This window comes from Rattus norvegicus, chromosome 3 (genome assembly GCF_021556685.1).
Source record: "Rattus norvegicus strain SHRSP/BbbUtx chromosome 3, alternate assembly SHRSP_T2T, whole genome shotgun sequence".
In the NCBI taxonomy this organism is placed as follows: Eukaryota; Metazoa; Chordata; class Mammalia; order Rodentia; family Muridae; genus Rattus; species Rattus norvegicus.
In genome coordinates this window covers 82,892,252-82,911,084 of record NC_141536.1, presented here as the reverse complement: position 1 = coordinate 82,911,084, position 18,833 = coordinate 82,892,252, and the positions used below count along the sequence as shown (strand labels likewise).

The window sequence follows — 18,833 nt, the reverse complement described above, 5'->3', positions numbered from 1 at the left end:
GTCTGAGAGCAAGGCTAGTTCAGCTTAGTACTATTGCCCACAAGCAAGGTAATATGGGGAATTGAAATGTTAGCAAATCCACTTCTAAGTCACTCTTTCTGAATCATCAAGAGAGAGCTTAAACAGGGAGAAAATCAGAAAACTAGGGTTACTGTTATAGGAAGGAGAAACACAAAAGAAGTAAAGCTTTGACTGTTGGGGCTATACATTGGTCTGGTGTCTTAATCATAATTCACTACCAAAATGATTCTTCCTGTTCTTGGTGAGAAACTCCTGTGGCCACCACTGTCTCTATTCAGAACCTAAAGTCATGGGGAATAAATAATTAGAGAGATTGAGATATACACAAGGGGAGGATTTGTAGTTGAGAATATATTTAATTCCAAGATTTCTCAAAGAAAGGTATATATCAGTTCAGGTATATGAGATAATGCTACATATTTAAATTTATTTCTGCTATTAATTCAGGAATATTTAATCTATAGTACTTAAGGTATCAATTAAATATTTTGCTATTTAGGATACTATTTACAATCCCTTAAGTTATCTGTTGGGTGTAGTGCATACTAGTCTTCATCTTACTCTAGCACACCAAGTGTGAGATAAATAGTGCTATGTTTATTGTCCAAAATTGGATCTTTCTCTTGATACCACTGCACTTCCATCCCGATCCAGACTACCAGATGCACATCGCACATATCATCCTTGTCCTCAACACAGGACAGAAAAAAAGGGGGCAAAATAGCATTCTTATTTGATAATTTTATGTATTATAAAAGCAAGAGAAACAAAATTGCTTGTTAAACATCCAATCTCAAAGTTAAAATAAGGATGTAAATCGATATTGACATGATGGCATAGATTTGATGTGGTGTGATCCAGTATACACAGGGATACACAGCAATGCATGCAAATTCATAAGAGGCAGACTTAAATGGTCCCACATAGCTAAGTGTACTTAGACCTCAGTTGACTGGTGGTTTCTTTGTTCACACAGTGGGGCTTTGTTAACTGTCATGAGCCTTTATATTTAGAATTTTCTGAAATTGTATTTCTAACATGTATCATATATTTACCAACTACTCTTCTACAAACATCAGCTCTTTTAATTTTTGCAACAGAGTTAGATAAAGATGCTATTATTACTCCTACTTCACAAAAGAAAAGAAAATATCTAGGGCATGGAGAGGTAAGGAAGATTGATAAGCAAGGTGATGGAGCAGCAGATGTGAATCCTCAGGGGGCCAGAATTCAATACCTGTGCTCTTAATTACTATCTTGTAACAAAAATGTTAGCTTTATAATTAAGGTACAATTAAAAGATTTTTTTCAAATGTAGTTTCTAAATTAGCTACCAGTAAACGCAAGGTGTTCACATTAGGGTTAGGGTAGAATGAATTTAATCACAGGTCTTAAAATTTATCTTTTAACACCATTTTGTTCAATTGTAATAGTTATCTGATTTGCTTTTGGCTATCACAAGATAAATTAGACGTTTTTCCACAAGAACTTTATTTTTCTAATTATCAGTATCAAATTACCATGGAGTACTGTCTGGAAATAAATTTAAAAGTTTGCTTTATTTATTCTTCTTTCTTTATGTCCCCCAATATACCCCCTAACAGCTGATTTTGCTACTACACATGACTTTTTTATAATAATTTGTCACTTTACACTACATGTCCCCAAGGGGGATAGGAGAGTGGCTTCAATTTCTGTATGCCTACCACCATGCATGTATGTTTTTCTAGACCTTCAGTTCTCTACTGTAGTTTATGGCTTGGAACATGGATTAAATAGCACATTTAATAGCATCGAGCCTGGAGAATGATCTTAATATAAAACCTATCCAAAATTTGGTGGAGATTTTGTTTCTATTTTTTTTTTTACTGAAAGGTTGAGTTGATTAGAGAAAAAAAATAATTAAGACCAAAGTGCTGTGTTTGGGTTTCCATTTGGAACTGTGAATCTTGGCAAAGACCACCCTAACTTTGACTTGCTACCCAGGCACTCACCTTCTGTCCTTCTATCTCTTGTCTTCACTTATACTTGAACACTAACACCATGCTAAATGTAGTCAGAACTGGTTATACTAACAAAGGCAAAATCCTGGCAAGAGTAACATGTTTTAGAACATTATGAAAATTGACTTTGGTATTACATCATATTCACAGAATATCATATAGCCCTAGAATGAACATAGAAATAAAATCACTTACATAAAGCAAGCCATAAACAGTTATGGAAATGAGGTGAAACAACCAGACGATAACGTTCCTGTCTAGAGTGCTTATTTGTTTCTGTTTTGCTATTTGTTTGACAGTGTGTCATAGCCCAGGTTCATGATAACCATCCCATTCAACAATATCCTGGCAGGGCAGTGGAAGATGACTGATATGCACACAGGAGGGAATTCTGACATGTGAGTGAAGAAGATTCAAATTGGATCTTGGGATAAAGAAGGATGCTGAAGTTCAGTTAGTGAAATACATAAATGTTTAGGAAGAGAAACAATAAATATTTAGATTTAACTGTGCCTAGTCTTATACAAAGGGGCAATAAAATTTGAGGAAGTAAACTGTGTATTTGAGGAGGGAGGAAGGAAGAAAACAGAATTAAGAGGAGTTTGTGATTAATATCTGTATTCAAACTAGAAAGATATGCACAGATAATGAGAATAATAGATGATAAAATAGCAGAAAAGCTGTCTGTAGAGACCTCGAAGAGTCACTGAAGCACATATTTATGAGTGAATATTAGGAGTACTATTGGCCTCCCAGATGTACTTGATGATGGGGTTAAGGAAATGTAATGTAGTCTTTTAAACAGGTTGAGTGTTGCATAGTTTCAGAACAACCTGTACAACTTAGACCTAGTTCATCTATGTCTTAAGAAGAGTAGAAAGATGAGAATTGCAAGCGATTATGCTTAGAGGTCAGGAACAGAAGAAAATAAGAAGTCACAGCCAAGACTCCCCAGTTAGAAAGAAGGGAAAGTCACTTTTAGGACAAGAATGAGTCAATTATCTCCACAAACAACCTGTTAAGGCAACCTGCATGCAAGACTGGGTTCCGGTCTACTAGTCTTTTTATGACAAATCCCAGGAGAGATTTTTCACAGTATAACATTTAAATATAGTGTGCAAAAACAAACTGAGACAAGTTTCATGACAGGTGTAAAATCTTACCAGGAAACAATTGGCAAGAATTTGTTATCAGTTTGCACCTTGGTTAACTGTTGATGAAATCAACAAGAGATAATAGTGTAGAACTTGTTGGGAGGAGCGAAGTGGTCAGTAAGTCAAAGAAGGATGTTAGGGATTTGCTAATATGTGTTTTCCTGAACATGTTCTCTTCCCAAAGATAGCAGAATCACCTAGTCATATTATCCACCCAAACACAAAGACAGGAATGCAGGTCACACTGTCCCACCACCAAAGTATAATTCAAATCCAAGACAGATGTCACTTGATTATGACTTTACGTGCTCAAAAATAACTTTATAGTCCTTCCCCCTCCCACAAAAGAGAACTGATCAACTCTAGCATCTCAGTTTATCTCATTATAATCTACTTAGAAATGTAATTAGACTGTTATTTAAAAAACTCACAAGTTTGAGAAGTGTAAGAAAAAAAGTGATATGTGTGGTTTTCCTACAAAATGTCAATCACAAAGCTAGGCTTTATTTCCTACTGACATCATTGTCATTATAGAGCTTACAGACTCCACTGTTCCTGCTTCTCACACATGCAAGGACATGGAGAGGTAAAACTTGCATATGTAACTACTTTACCAAGGTAATGAGTACCAAACTAAGTAGTCTGGTCCCTAGATAAATATAGACAGAGACGAATTAGAAGCACACAAACTCTCAACAAAGTCCCAAACTCTCTACTATACCCAACTTCTTACGAGAGATCATTATTGTTAGGAGTACAACTGGAATGTTTTTTCACCAACAGATCTCCAGAGAAACCAGTAATGTTAATTATGCAAGATACTCTTTCCAAAGGAAAATATGTAAAACAAATGAACAAACAAATAAAGCCTAAACATGTTCTTACAACAAGAACACTGGGAATTCGAAGTAATTAATAGTTATCTCTTGGGCTAGGCCATATCAAGCTACTACAACCAGGACAGGAGGTGGCTAGTAATCTAAATTACCCTTGTATCCAGAAGCTTCTCAAGCTCCCACAATCAGGATCGGAGATAATTCATAGTCTAAATGACCTTATATTATCTGTATAACCACAGGCTCTCCCAAGCTTGCTCAACTATTTCCAGAGGTGGCTGAAGGCCTAAATGACCTCTATGCTATCTGTATGACCAAGACTAGTATAGAGTACTCCCTAGGGCCTTAAGACAGAACAGATAGCTCACCTCTAGAACCTATCTTCTTGGAAGAAATGACTCAGTTGAGTTTCAATGTAATGCTCCTTGTGTACTGCCAGAGACTGTATTCTACCAGAAAAATGTTTCCCCCACCCAAATTTCACTGTGTTTAAATTTGTTAAGAAGAAAATGTCTGTGATCAGATTCCCTGAACTCTTGAGCCAGGTTGATAAAACCAATTTGTACCAAGTTTTCATTCTCACTTCTTTGCAATTTACTTCCCAGCCTCCACACCTGAAGAGTACCTTACATTAATTAAGTCATAGTCCTTTTCTGTTATAATAGAAGCTTGTCCACCCTCTCTTTCAGAACCACAAATTGGTGTCCTTCTCTGTATATTTATAATTTATGCATAATTCTTGTGATCACTATTTTACAAGGTGGATAATTTATGTGCTTATTTTTTATACCCATCGATTGGGTTAGCTCTTATCATTCATCAGGGAAATTTTGATGGGAAAAATAACTAATAAGGAGACTCACAGCCCATCAAAGTGGTTAAGAACACTGGCTGTTCTTCCAGAGGACCTGAGTTCAATTCCCAGAAACTACATAGTGGCTCACAACCATCTGTAAGGAGATCTGATACACTCTTCTCGTGTGTCTGAAGACATCAGCAATGTACAAAAATACATAATACGTGGGGTTGGGGATTTAGCTCAGTGGTAGAGTGCTTGCCTAGCAAGCACAAGACCCTGGGTTTGGTCCCCAGCTCCGGGGGGAAAAAAAGGAAACCAAATAAATAAATAAATAAATAAATAAATAAATAAATCTTAAAAAAGATATTCATTTCCCTTCCCATATTCCTGAACCAAGTCTTCTTGAGTTGGGGATATATATATATATATATATATATATATATATATATATATATATATATATATCACAAAGTTGTGTCTTATAGCCTCCTTTTTACCTGGAAATGTTTGGAACTGGAAATATACTTTTGCATGGTTGCATGGATTTTATGATGCCCAAGTCTGAATTACTTCACCTTTATGTTCTATTCATCCAAAGGCATGAACTACATCTTCGCTCTGCGAGCAGTAAAATGGCCCTCAAGCTTTATGCATGTGTGCAATAGATCGTCAACAGCACTGATGCACACTGCTGCCAGTAGAAGGTTGGTTGTCTGAAATTCCATGTCTTTTTCATTTCTGCAGACAGAGGCTCAATAAAGAGAAGTTCCTGATGGATAGATTTAACTCCCCTCCTCTAAGCAAATTCTATCACTCTCCACCTCTCCACTTGATCTTTTTGTGTATTTGGGGCCCACTGTCAGGAAGCATTTTTTATAGGACGGCCTCAATAGCTTGAGAGTGGCAAGACTGTGCCAGAGGGTTGGGATGTATGAGGGGGTGGTTGCAGCAATTGCTGCCCCTGACACATTTCAGTCAGACTATAACAGGCCTCTGCCAAGCGGGATAACTAACAAAAGTAAGCAGTGAAAGCTTGAGGCTCAAAACAGATCATATCATTTTGTCTGGGGAAAAAATAAAGCAAAATGAAATACGGCTACCCAGCAATGCTGAGGGAAGCCTAAAGGAGCCTGGACCCTGACTTCTCTCTTGGTTTTCCTGATTGGCTTTGTGCCAAATGCAAAATTGTATCCGAACTCTTAGCAATGTTTCAGATCAGCAGAGGTACTCTCATCTGAAGATGACAATACTTTAAGATGAAATGCCTTTCAGGAGGATATTTTTTGAGCCCTCATATGCAAATTTTAACTCATGCATTTCTACTGAGTCTGCTCTCACTTTAAATGTGTGGATTGATAGTGTCCTATGGGCAGTTTCAACTCTTTCGTTATAACTATAAAGGAAATGCTATGTCCCCTCTCCATTGTTTCTTGTCCACAGTCCTGCCTGAGTTTTCTTTTGCAAATGGGCTGCTCTGTTCTGAATGCCAAAAGATGTTCATACCTCAGAGGACTAGAGATTAACCATGCAGCTGTGTATTGGATACACACAAGGAAAGAAAGCAGAGACTTTGGTAAGATAGATGTTTTGATAACATCCATGCTTGCTTTGTCCACTAGCATGTCAACACTTTCTACTTGGACATCAGTTCTGCCATTACTATCTGAAGTGAGGAGACCAAATGACTGTCATAAATAAGGGATTTTTTTAAAACAGATACAGCACTCAAGCTCTCACTCTGAAAATCAATAACTGGAAAAGGCACAGGGAATGGAAGAGAAAGATAGGAATGCAAAAGAAATTGATAGCAAGCCCAGAAAGGAAGGGTAGGATCAGGAAGCTGTGGCACTTGGAACTTTTCTTTGAGTACTTACATGGAAGGGATATCTGTTCTCCAACCTCAAATAAGTGATTCAGTAACATCTTGAAGTGAATAATACTGAACAAATACAGAAAAAGATACAGTATAAAGCTCTAAGGAGCCTATTTGATGGATGTCAAATAGTGAAGATGCATGACTTACCAGTTGAATCATTTTACCAAAAGAACTCAAATTATTTTCTATACCAAAAGACCTTAGTTAGCAAGAACAGATTGAGATATGGAGTTTCCTAAGATCCTAAGCAATATTTCTAAATTTATGCTTACAAGAGATTTATTTAACAGTTTTTCCATATGGCAGTGAACTTCTTTTATACATTTGAATAAAAACATATATTTTGCCTGAAGTAGTAAAATTTTTCTTTAAAAATTGGGATTATGTATCCAGAGAATTCATATTAGTAACAGTATAAAGAGTAATAGTAAACTTTTTGTTGCTGCTGTGCTGTGTTTTTACTTTGTTGTACATGTATCTTAGTATACAAAGTCTGCATCATTTTACAACCTGGAATGTTTCTATTTATTCATACATATATCTGGATTATGTTTTATGCTTTCAAAGGATGCAAATGAAAACAACATCAAGAAAGAATCTTTAGCTCTGTACAAATCTGGTGCTAAATAAGGCAAAAATTGGTTTCTCATGTTCCAAAAGCCAGAGAGCTATTAGTTTCAAATCACCATCGAAGGGGAGGAAAATACGTCTACCTCCAGTGCCATGTACAAACTGTTGTCCTGATTCCTGTTAAAGAAGCTTCAAAATGGATCTTGATTACAAGAAATAGAAAGGATGCAAACATGGTTGGCATGGACGCTGTCTGTGTGTGTACTTGTGTAAGTCTTTGATATTCAGTTGATTGATATATTCCCCAGGGAACTAATTTCAGCAATAATTTCAGTGCATCAGTCATGAAGGCTTTCATTTAATTTCATAAATGCTTTTGCATCAAGGCAAATTTATTGTGCAATGGGCAGATGTGACTGAGTGTCAACGAAGGCAGGCTGTCTGCTCTTTCCTTTTGGATCTGGGCCAGGCCTTTTATGAACCTGCTTCAGGTCTAAAATTGGGTCACACACCTGAAAATGTAACTTGACTTCATGACCCTATTTTTTTCATTTCAGTTGTGATCTCCTAAAGATTAAAAGAAGTGCCCGGTTTTTACTTCCTTTTAACTTGTGGGGGCCTAGGAAGACCTTTTATTAGATTCTTTCTTCATGCATCTTTTTCTTATAATTCAACAGATTTTAAAATCCTGATAACTAGCCTACTAATGTATAGCATTGTATCATTTTGGTTTTTGTCTCACATAGATTCCCAGGCACAAAAAAAATACATTGGCATGGCTTTTACAGTTAGAGAGAATTGCTTTCAAACTCCTATTCAGTTTGACATGTTACTTATCCTGGTGTGTTTCAGTTCTGACAATTGTAAGAAATAGATAGCATAGTATCCTTTCAAACCAGTCTATGGAAACCAGTGAAAGAACAGAGAAACATAATTGGCACTGACCTTCACAAGTCACACAGTAGCTACTTTACATTGAGGCAGATTCGAATATCAGCTACAGAAGAAGCTACCTCAAAGGCCAAATTGCAACATGAACAAACCTTGATCAAAACAAAAGACAGGAATACGTTGTTCAAGTTTTAGCTTTACTCAAGACTTCTCTGTGATGGTTAAACAGTTTAAGAGTTTCCACTTTTTAAATGTGGCAGGATGTGGAGCATGTGCAAAAAGGAAAAGAAAACAAAATATGGTGGCAAAACTGAGCAATCATAGGTTAACTTACAGAACTAAGAAATACACTTTAAAATGCTAACATGTTAACATTGTCATCTGTGATAGCTGGCTATTGTTCTACATGAGAGCTTCAGACAATTACCCCAGTATGGACTTTGCAAAGAAAACAATGTATAACTGTGACATTTCTAAAGAGCAGGCTATTATAAATGGAGCCTTCACTTTCATAAACAATGAAGTCAAGCCAAAGGCTCACCTGTCTTCTTTATAAGCAAAAACAGCCAGGGATTCTCTGAGGCACAAAATCCTGCGAGGAAGGCAGAGAAGAGGCAATAATAAAAACCTGACAAACTGGGACTTTAGAGACAAGACAAATGAAAGCTAAAGTCATCAGATATGGGAGTGCTAGTTTCAGGTGTGACATAGAAAAAAAGGCCTGCATTGATTTTTAGAGTTAGATGTTCCTCGATAAGCCGCTGAAAGTCTTCCAGGTATTGAGGTCCATAGACCAAAGGACAAATCACACCCTTACACCATCACCAATCCAATATGCCACATGGCTTCCCAGGCACACAGCTGCACTAATGAATTCTAGATATGTTTTGATTTGACACAGATGCCTTTAATTATTGGTTTTGTCAATTAGAACATGAACCTGAAAAGTCACCTTGTCGATTAGATATGTTTGAACAAGAATTTTAATAGGCAACAATTCCTGAAGTGTGAGGGTAGGGAGAGATGAATTCTAATGAAGTCATTCAACATGAAAAGATTTTGCCTGGGAAAGATAGTTTTCAATGTAAGAATTCCTTGAATAAGCAAAGAATTAAGTACCTCTGATTTTAACTGGAGAACACAGGTATGACACAGTAAGAGGAGGGAGACTGACTATAAGAGAACTGCAACTGCACAATACTTCCCTCCTGTTTTCCCCAAAGCATTTTCAAAAGCTACATCCAACCTGCTTCCCTGCCCCGTTGCTCACCAGTCTTCACAAGGGGTAGGCTTGCATCAAAGGAGGCTTGCAGTGTTTACGGATTCAAAAGAGCTTTCATTTTGTCAGAATTCACTCATTTTGTTTGCTGATAGAATAAAACACAGCAGCAGCTACTACTGCTGAATGTGATACATGAGCCCCCAGCATTGTGAGCACCTCCTACACACCACAGCAACCAACCCAGGGTTTAATTGTGTCGATGAGGAAAGATGAGGAAAGAGCTTCGTGAAAACATGGTGCTAAAATGCTGAAAACTCAGATTTGAACCTCAGTTACTATGAGGAGTTCCAGATGAGCTCTCAGAAAGAACACTGAGAGGAAAGAGGCTCTGGTTCACATAACTTCTCCAACAACCTACCTTACTAGTTCCCTCCAACAGCTAAACCTACACTCTTCTTTTGAAATCATGTGCCTCTTTCAAATGCACATTTACTTACACTCTAAACACATGGGTCATAGCAATTCTCCATCCCTCAGTGCTTCCTCCTCTTAATCAGCTATATGAAAACATTTGCAGTACCCCCCAAATTCCTATTCCTGTCACATCAAAGCCAACACTAATTGAGTGTGACATTCTTTCCTGGTGTGCCAGGTACAGTGGAAAGCTCCCTTAGAGTAACTCAGATCATGGCATTTTATCAAAAAGAATTGACATTCAGGATGAAACCTATTTGCCACTCTTCTCCTAATCACCAAAGTTATTAATTACTTTCATACTAAAATTCCATTGAGTTATAGAAATCTATCAATCCATTCATATTTAAATGAATTTTATGGGATGGTATAATATTCTAAATTGAAAGATGAAAGCCATAGCTATGTATGGCTATGTTATATTCCATGTGAAATACCTTCAAAAGATTGCTTTGATATCCAGCAAATGAATCTCTCTCTCTCTCTCTCTCTCTCTCTCTCTCTCTCTCTCTCTCTCTCTCTCTGTGTGTGTGTGTGTGTATGTGTCTGTCACTCTGTTTCTCTGTCTCTCTGTCTCTCTGTCTCTCTGTCTCTCTCTCTCTCTCACAAACACACACACACACACACAGAGAGAGAGAGAGAGAGAGAGAGAGAGAGAGAGAGAGAGAGAGAGGTGATTATAACTGTTTATCATGTAACAGAGAGGAACAACTGGCCTAGAATGTGGAAACATGAAGCATTTGTGAGATAAAGCAATTTGTGTTTAACATCAAGTGAAAAGTAGACTAGCTTTCTGGCACTTAGATCATTTTGTGTATAAGGATGAAACATGTGACCAAGTTAAGGCTTTGGTAGAAAAACTCAGAAAGGAATGATTATCAAAAATATGGAGTTGAGTGGAAGCTGAAAAAATTTCTGACAGAATAAGACTCAATTACAGGACATAAAATATTAAACTTCCCCAGAAAAATCTAGGTAATAAACAATTCTAAAGTATGTGTGTGCCCTATAACTATCACAAAGTAGTAGACTGAGAGGGAATACCAGCTAGCACCATTTATGGTAAATAATAATAATAATAATAATAATAATAATAATAATAATAATAAAATATAATGATAAGAGGAAGAACAACAACACCACCAACAACAACAACAATAGAAGAACAGAAAAGGAAACCTACTGTGTTATACAGCTCTGCCAAGGACTTCATTCCTTGAGCATGACCTCCTTACTTGCTGGTATTCACTTCTCTTACCTATATAACACACACACACACACACACACACACACACACACACACACACACACACACATTTTCCATGCATATGCTGAAGTCTTGTATTATACACATCATGGCCTATAAATTAGAACTCATTTCTGCTTTTTAACATTACCAACTTTACCAATTCCTTGGCTTCCTGGAATCATTACATTATACCAAGAAAGTACATTATTTTCTATAGTCCTCTCATAAATTCCTGGAGGACAATACTGAATTTTGATAACATATATATTTTTATGTCTAACATAGCACTTAAAATCTTTCTAGTCAGTCTTTTATATCTATAAGTCACTAAATCGTCTGTTCACTAAGCCAATATGAATAAGCACCTTTATGTTAAATAGAGTTGCTATTTTGTATTATGATATGTTAGGAATAATCACTGTTTTATGAAAATAATATTTAATAAGAAATATACAATTATTTTAAAGCACTGTGAATAAAGTAGGATAAATAAGATGTTCTATGTTAGAGAAAGACAGTCCACCATGTAGTCAGGATTAGATTAAGGGCTTTGTATAGCATTGCTTATTTGAATAAATTAGAACAAGAAAGAAGGAAATGAGAAAGTTGTATGCTTCCAATTTTTGCCCTTATTTGTCACTAAATTCTGGATCACATTGGACACATGGAGAAATAAATGCTTAGAGACCCATTGATCCATATGGCACAAATGTGTCTTACACAGAAGGTACAGAAGGGTACAGAAGGTACAAATGTGATTGAATCTTACGAATCTATTCTCATTTACTTACAGCCCAGATATGCCACAACTCCACTTCATATTTGAATTACTGCATCTCTTACCTCAACTATTCAATTACTTTGTTCATTTCATTAAGAATTCTTAAGAAATAGTCTCCACAAATACCCTATCAATGCAAAAATACCCCCACATCTGCATATCAAGATGCACTATAGCATGTAATAAAATTTTACATTTATTCATGTATTCCTTTGAGAGAGTTAAATGTAGTCAATTTTGAAGCTCAAATAAGATTTAGTTTAAAATTCCAATTCTAGACTAAGATTAATGCCAGTCCTTATTTAGCATCGGCACCCATGCATATCTCTAGGCCATTCTGGGTCTGAGACATGGAATAATTCTACATGTATTTACAATCTTCCCATCTGCTTATTCAGCAAGGTTTCTAAATGGATGCTGGTTGGTACTTTGGTAAAAGAGTCAAACTAGACTTAATAGGGATTTCAGAATTAGGGCTCAGATTCAGATACAAAGGGAGTCATAGAGCAGGAATTACAAAACCATAGAGCAGACAACATTTTTGTCTTCCGAGAATGAGATGCAAGGATAATATGTTACAGGAAAAAAACACTGAAATCTTCAGATAGAAACAAGGCTAGCTTATGAGTACAGAAACATAGGAAGAGAGATAAGGTAAGGACAAGTCACTATTCTGTGAGTGTTGAGGAAAGTTGGCTCCAACTACCTCGGGTACAGATGACAATTCTTAAGAATAAGATTTTTCACACTGATTAAAAAACGTAATTACCATGTTTTGAGATGAGAAATGCTTCCACGGATTTTGTTTTAAAGGGCTTTCTCCTTTTCCTTAATTTAAAGATTTGATTGTTTTACAAATTCAAGGAAATGAAAACTATAGCTAGTAAGATAAGAGTGGTGTTTGTTTTCAAATGATACTGACCCTGTAGAAGTTAATTATGAGAGATCCCTTTAGAATAATTAGAATGTCTGATGATTTTCTAATCTACTCTTTTCCTCAACTAATTTTCATTCTGTGAATTTTTTCAATAGGAAGTATAAGATACTGTAAAATATGAGACTCAACCTTTTAGATTGGCTTAAATCTCTTAAAGGCCAGGTAAACTAATAATATCTTGGAAATAGAAAATAAATTTGGAGAGTCTGAATCAAGGTCATGCAACTAATAGTATTGGTAATTCAATATAAACTCAGTACAAATCTTTTGAGGATTACAAACAAGTCTAGTATCACTGCATCAAACAAAACCTGTAGTATAATATTGTTTAAGCACAGAGCAAGGTAACCAATACAGAATCCAAGAACAGATGCAAAAGACTATTTTCTCATCTTCTCAAACTCCTGTGACAGGTAACTTGCCATATACTCAGGAAAAAAATACAGAATTGCAAGAAGATAATACAACACCAGCAAACAGGTATTAATTTGTCCCCAGCCCCAATTTTTACCATTAGGATTTAACTTTTTGCCATAGTACAGAAATATAATTAAATATCAAAGCCAAACATTCATCAAAATTTTTCATTTTGGCTTTAAGCCTTCATTTCCAAAAATTTCCATGTTCTGTAAAGCATTACTTAATTCATTAAATTAATATAATTTATCTTGTTATTTTGTCTTTTTTAGATCTCTTGTCCTAAAACTCAAAATCCTAGGTTTGGAAACAGTTTTTCACAAGTGGATAAGCTTGACTCAGAGAATACAATTCCTAGAATCTTCATAGATGAGGATTGGCTTTTTTTTTCCTTTGCCTCTTTAACCAAGTCCTCATCTCTTCTTAGACAAAAGTGGTTTCTGCTGTGACATAGCAAGGAAAAGAAATTTTCACACTAAGCAACTGAGTAAGAGTTGGATGGGCATGCACATAGATTTGTGTGATGGAAGTTTATAAGTACATGTGTGTGGAGAAATAGAGAAGGAGGAGGGAAAGAGGTAGGGAGGGAGAGAAGAGGAGAGAGCTCTATCAATTTATCGTGATTAAATTTCACCCATGGACACTAAAGACAGAATCACTATGCTGGGCTGTACTTGTTAGACTCAGCCTTGGACTTTTCTTATCAAACAGCAACCAACAGATTGGGAAAAGATCTTTACCAATCCTACATCTGATAGAGGGCTGATACCCAGTATAAACAAAGAACTCAAGAAGTTAGACTCCAGAGAATCAAATAAACTACTGAGGTGTAATCAAATTAAAAACTGAGGTGCAGGGCTGGGGATTTAGCTCAGTGGTAGAGCGCTTACCTAGGAAGCGTAAGGCCCTGGGTTCGGTCCCCAGCTCCGAAAAAAAGAACCAAAAAAAAAAAAAAAAAAAACTGAGGTGCAGAGCTAAACAAAGAATTCTCATCTGAGGAATATCGAATGGTTGAGAAGTACCTAAAGAAATGTTCAAAATCTTTAGTCATCAGGGAAATGTAAATCAAAACAACTCTGAGATTCCACCTCATACCCGTCAGAAATGGTAAGATCAAAAACTCAGGTGACAACAGATGCTGGCGAGAATGTGGAGAAAGAGGAACACTCCTCCATTGTGTTGGGATTGCAGACTGGTACAACCACAGTGGAAATCAATCGGGAGGTTTCTCCGAATATTGGACATACTACCTGAGCACTGAGTTATACCACTCCTGGGCATATACCCAAAAGATGCCCCAACATATAACAAGGACACATGCTGCTCGATGTTCATAGCAGCTTATTCCAGAAGCTGGAAAGAACCTAGATGTTCTTCAAATGTAGTACATCTACACAATGGAATACTACTAAGCTATCAAAACAATAACCTCATGAAATTCATAGGCAAATGGATGGAAGGAGAAAATATCATCCTGAATGAGGTAACCCAATCACAAAAGAACACACATTGTATGCAATCACTGATAAGTGGATATTAGCTCAAAAGCTCAGATTAACCAAGATATAATCCACAGACTACATGAAGCTGAAGAAGGACAAATTGCAGATGCTTCAGTCCTTCTTAAATGGGGGGGGGGAACAAAAATATTCATAGGAGGAAGTATAGAGACAAAGTGTGGAGCAGAGACTGAAGGAATGGTCATTCAGAGACTGCCCCACCTAGGGATCCAGCCCATATACATACAGCCACCAAACCCAGACAATACTGCTGATACCAAGAAGTGCATGCTGACAGGAGCCTGATATAGATGGCTCCTGGGAGGCTCAGCCAGAGTGACAAATACAGAGGTGAGTGCTAGCAGCTAAACCATTTAACTGAGAAAGGGGTCCTCATTCGAGGAGTTAGAGAGAGGATTGAAGGACATGAAGGGACTTGTAACCCCATAAGAAGACGGAGCACTACCAAATACTTTATATGAAGCCACAATTACTCTTATTCCAAAACCACACATAGACCCAAAAAAGAGAAAGAACTTCAGTCCAATTTCCCTTATGAATATTGATGCAAAAATACCCAATAATATTCTTGCAAACAGAATCTAAGAACACATCAAAACAATCATCCATCATGATCAAGTAGGCTTTATCCAAGGGATGCAGGGATGGTTTAATATACAGAAATCCATCCATGTAGTCCACTATATAAACAAACTCAAAGATAAGAACCACATTATCATTTCATTAGATGCTGAAAAAGCATTTGACAAAATTCAACACCCCTTCATATTAAAAGTACTGGAAAGATCAGGAATTCAAGGCCCTTATCTATCCATAGTAAAAGCAATATACAGCTAACAAGTAGCTAACATCAAACTAAATGGAGAGAAATTAAAATGAGGGGCTACACAGGGCTGCCCACTCTCTCCCTACTTATTCAATATAGTACATGAAACCCTAGACAGAGCAATCAGACAACAAAAGGAGGTCAAAGGGATACAAATTGGAAGGGAAGAAATCAAATTATCTCTTTTTGCAGATGATATGATAGTATACTTAAGTGACCCCAAAAGTTCTACCAGAGAACTACTTAACCTGAAAAACAACTTCAGCAAAGTGTCGGGGTATAAAATTAATTCAAACAAATCAGTAGCCTTCCTCTACTCAAAGGATAAACAGGATGAGAAAGAAATTAGGGAAATGACACCCTTCACAATAGTCCCAAATAATATAAAATATATTGGTGTGACTTTAACCAAGCAAGTGAAACATCTGTATGACAAGAATTTCAACTCTCTGAAGAAAGAAATTAAGGAAGATCTCATAAGATGGAAAGATCTTCCATGCTCATGGATTGGGGGAATTAAAATAGGAAAGATGGTCATTTTGCCAAAAGCAAACTACAGCTTCAATTCAATTCCCATCAAAATTCCTACCCAATTCTTTAAAGAAATAGAAAGAGCAATTTGCAAATTCATTTGGAATAACAAAAAAACCCAAGATAGCGAAAAATATACTCAAAAATAAAAGAACTTCTGGTGAAATCACCATCCCTGTCTTCAAACAGTATTACAGAGCAATAGTTATCAAAACTGTATGGTATTGGTAGAAAGACAGGCAGAGAGAAGTGGAACAGAATTGAAGACCCAGAAATGAAACCACACACCTATGGTCACTTGATATTCGACAAAGGAACTAAAAACATCCAATGGAAAAAAGATAGCATTTTCAACAAATGGTGCTGGTTCTACTGGAGGTCAGCATGTAGAAGAATGCAAATCAATCCATTCTTATCACCCTGTACAAAGCTTAAGTCCAAGTGGATCAAGGACCTCCACATCAAACCAGATACACGCAAAGTAATAGAAGAAAGAGTGGGGAAGAGTCTCGAACACATGGGCACTGGAGAAAATTTCCTGAACAAAACACCAATGACTCATGCTCTAAGATCAAGAATCGACAAATGGGACCTCATAAAACTGCAAAGCTTATGTAAGGCAAAAGACACTGTCATTAGGACAAAACAGCAACCAACAGATTGGGAAAAGATGTTTCCCAACCCTACAACTGATAGAGGGTTAATATCCAAAATATACAAAGAACTCAAAGTTAGACTCCAGAGAACCAAATAACCCCATTAAAAATGGGTTACAGAGCCAAACAAAATATTCTCAGCTGACGAATATTGAATGGTGGAAAAGCACCTAAAGAAATGGTCAACATCCTTAGTCATCAGAGAAATACAAAACAAAACAACCCTGAGATTCCACCTCACACCAATCAGAATGGCTAAGATAAAAACTCAGGTGACAGTAGATGTTGGCAAGGATATGGAGAAAGAGGAACACTCCTGCATTGTTGGTGCGATTGCAAACTGGTACAAGCACTCTGGAAATCAGTCTGGAGGTTTCTCAGAAAATTGGACATTCCACTACCTGAGGACCCAGCTATACCTCTCCAGGGCATAGACCTAAAAGATGCTCCAACATCAACAAAGGCACATGCTCCACTATGTTCATAGCAGCCTTATTTATAATAACCAGAAGCTGGAAAGATCCCAGATTCCCTTCAACAGAGGAATGGATTAAAAGATGTGGTACATCTACACAATGGAGTACTACTTAGCTATCAAAAATAATGACTTCATGAAATTCATAGGCAAATGGAATGAAGTAGAAAATATCATCCTTAGTCAGGTAACCTAATCACAGAAAAACACACTTGGTATGTACTCATTGATATGTAGATATTAGTCCAAAAGCTCGAATTACCCAAGATGCACAAGAAGCTTCCAATTACACTGGAAGATCAAGGAGAAGGAGGACCAAAATGCAGATGTTTCCACTCCTTCTTGAAAGAGGGGGAAAAAACATAGTAGGAGATATGGAAGCAAAGTTTAGAGCAGCGACTGAAGGAACGGCCATTCAGGGCCTGCCCCATGTGTGGCCCATATATATATATATATATATATATATATATATATATATATATATATTCACCAGAAGTAGATAAGATTGATGAAGCTAAAAAGTGCATGCTGAAAGGGACTGGTTATAGTTCTCTCCTGAGAGACATATCCAGAGCATGTCCAATACAGAGATCAGTGCTAACAGTGAATCTATGAACTGAAAACAGAACCCCGTTTAGGGGAAGTAGAGGAAGGATTGAAAGAGTTGAAAGGACTTGCAACCCTATAAGAACAACAATGCTAACCAACCAGGGCTTCTAAGGACTAAACCACTACCCAAAGACTATACATGGACTGACACAGGACTCCAACTGCATATGTAGCAGATAATAGCCTTGTTGGGGCACCAGTTGAAGGGGAAGTCCTTGGTCCTGCCAAGGTTGGATCCCCAGTGCAGCAGAATGTCGGGGGGGGGACAGTAAGGGAGGTGGATGAGGGGAACACCCATATGGGGAGAGGGTGGGAATGCAGACTTACGGACAGGAAACGAGGAAAGGGAATACCATTTGAAATGTAAGTAAAGAAATATATCTACTAAAAAATTAAAGAAAAAAACCAATACTAACCAACCAGAGCTCCCAGGGACTAAGCCAGTGCCCAAAGAATACACATGGACACACCCATGGGTTCCAGCTGCATATGTAGCAGAGGATGCCCAAGTTGAGCACCAATGGGAAGAGAAGCACTTGGTCCTGCCAAGTCTGGATGCCACAGTGTAGGGTATCATCAGGGAAGTGAGTCGGGAAGGGGTGGTTTGTTGGGTGGGGGAACACCCTCATACAAGAAGGGGGAGGGTATAAGGTTGTTTATGGAAGTGAAACTGGGAAAGGGGATAACATTTGAAATGCAAATTTTAAAAAATCCAATAAAAAGAAATTATTATCCTACATTATAGTTATGTTTCCAAACAGTGATTTCAAAATACTATTGTATGAAGTTTCTTCTTTTTCGTAAGATTTCCTCATTTTAGCTCTGATTTACATATTCATTCTTACAGAAGAGGAAGAAGAGCGGGAGAAGCACTGCATTATTTTATGGCCACAGCCAGTCATTAAAGGAAGATAACCTTTCAATCTATCTGAAGAGCTGATGACTTCTCATTTTTTCTTGCAGAGCAATGGAGGACTTTGTTTTCT

General features: G+C 37.1%; 1 protein-coding gene across 12 annotated transcripts in view; it reads right to left on the bottom strand.

Annotated features, from left to right (window-relative positions):
• The window catches only part of Lrrc4c (leucine rich repeat containing 4C), a 1,368,573-nt gene that overhangs the window by 57,794 nt on the left and 1,291,946 nt on the right, over nucleotides 1-18,833 (bottom strand). For 3 of the 12 annotated variants that reach the window (XM_087651926.1, XM_087651925.1, XM_087651922.1), the window contains one exon: nucleotides 8,692-8,742. The gene's annotated coding sequence lies outside the window, so the exon portion shown is untranslated. 12 annotated transcript variants of the gene reach the window in all.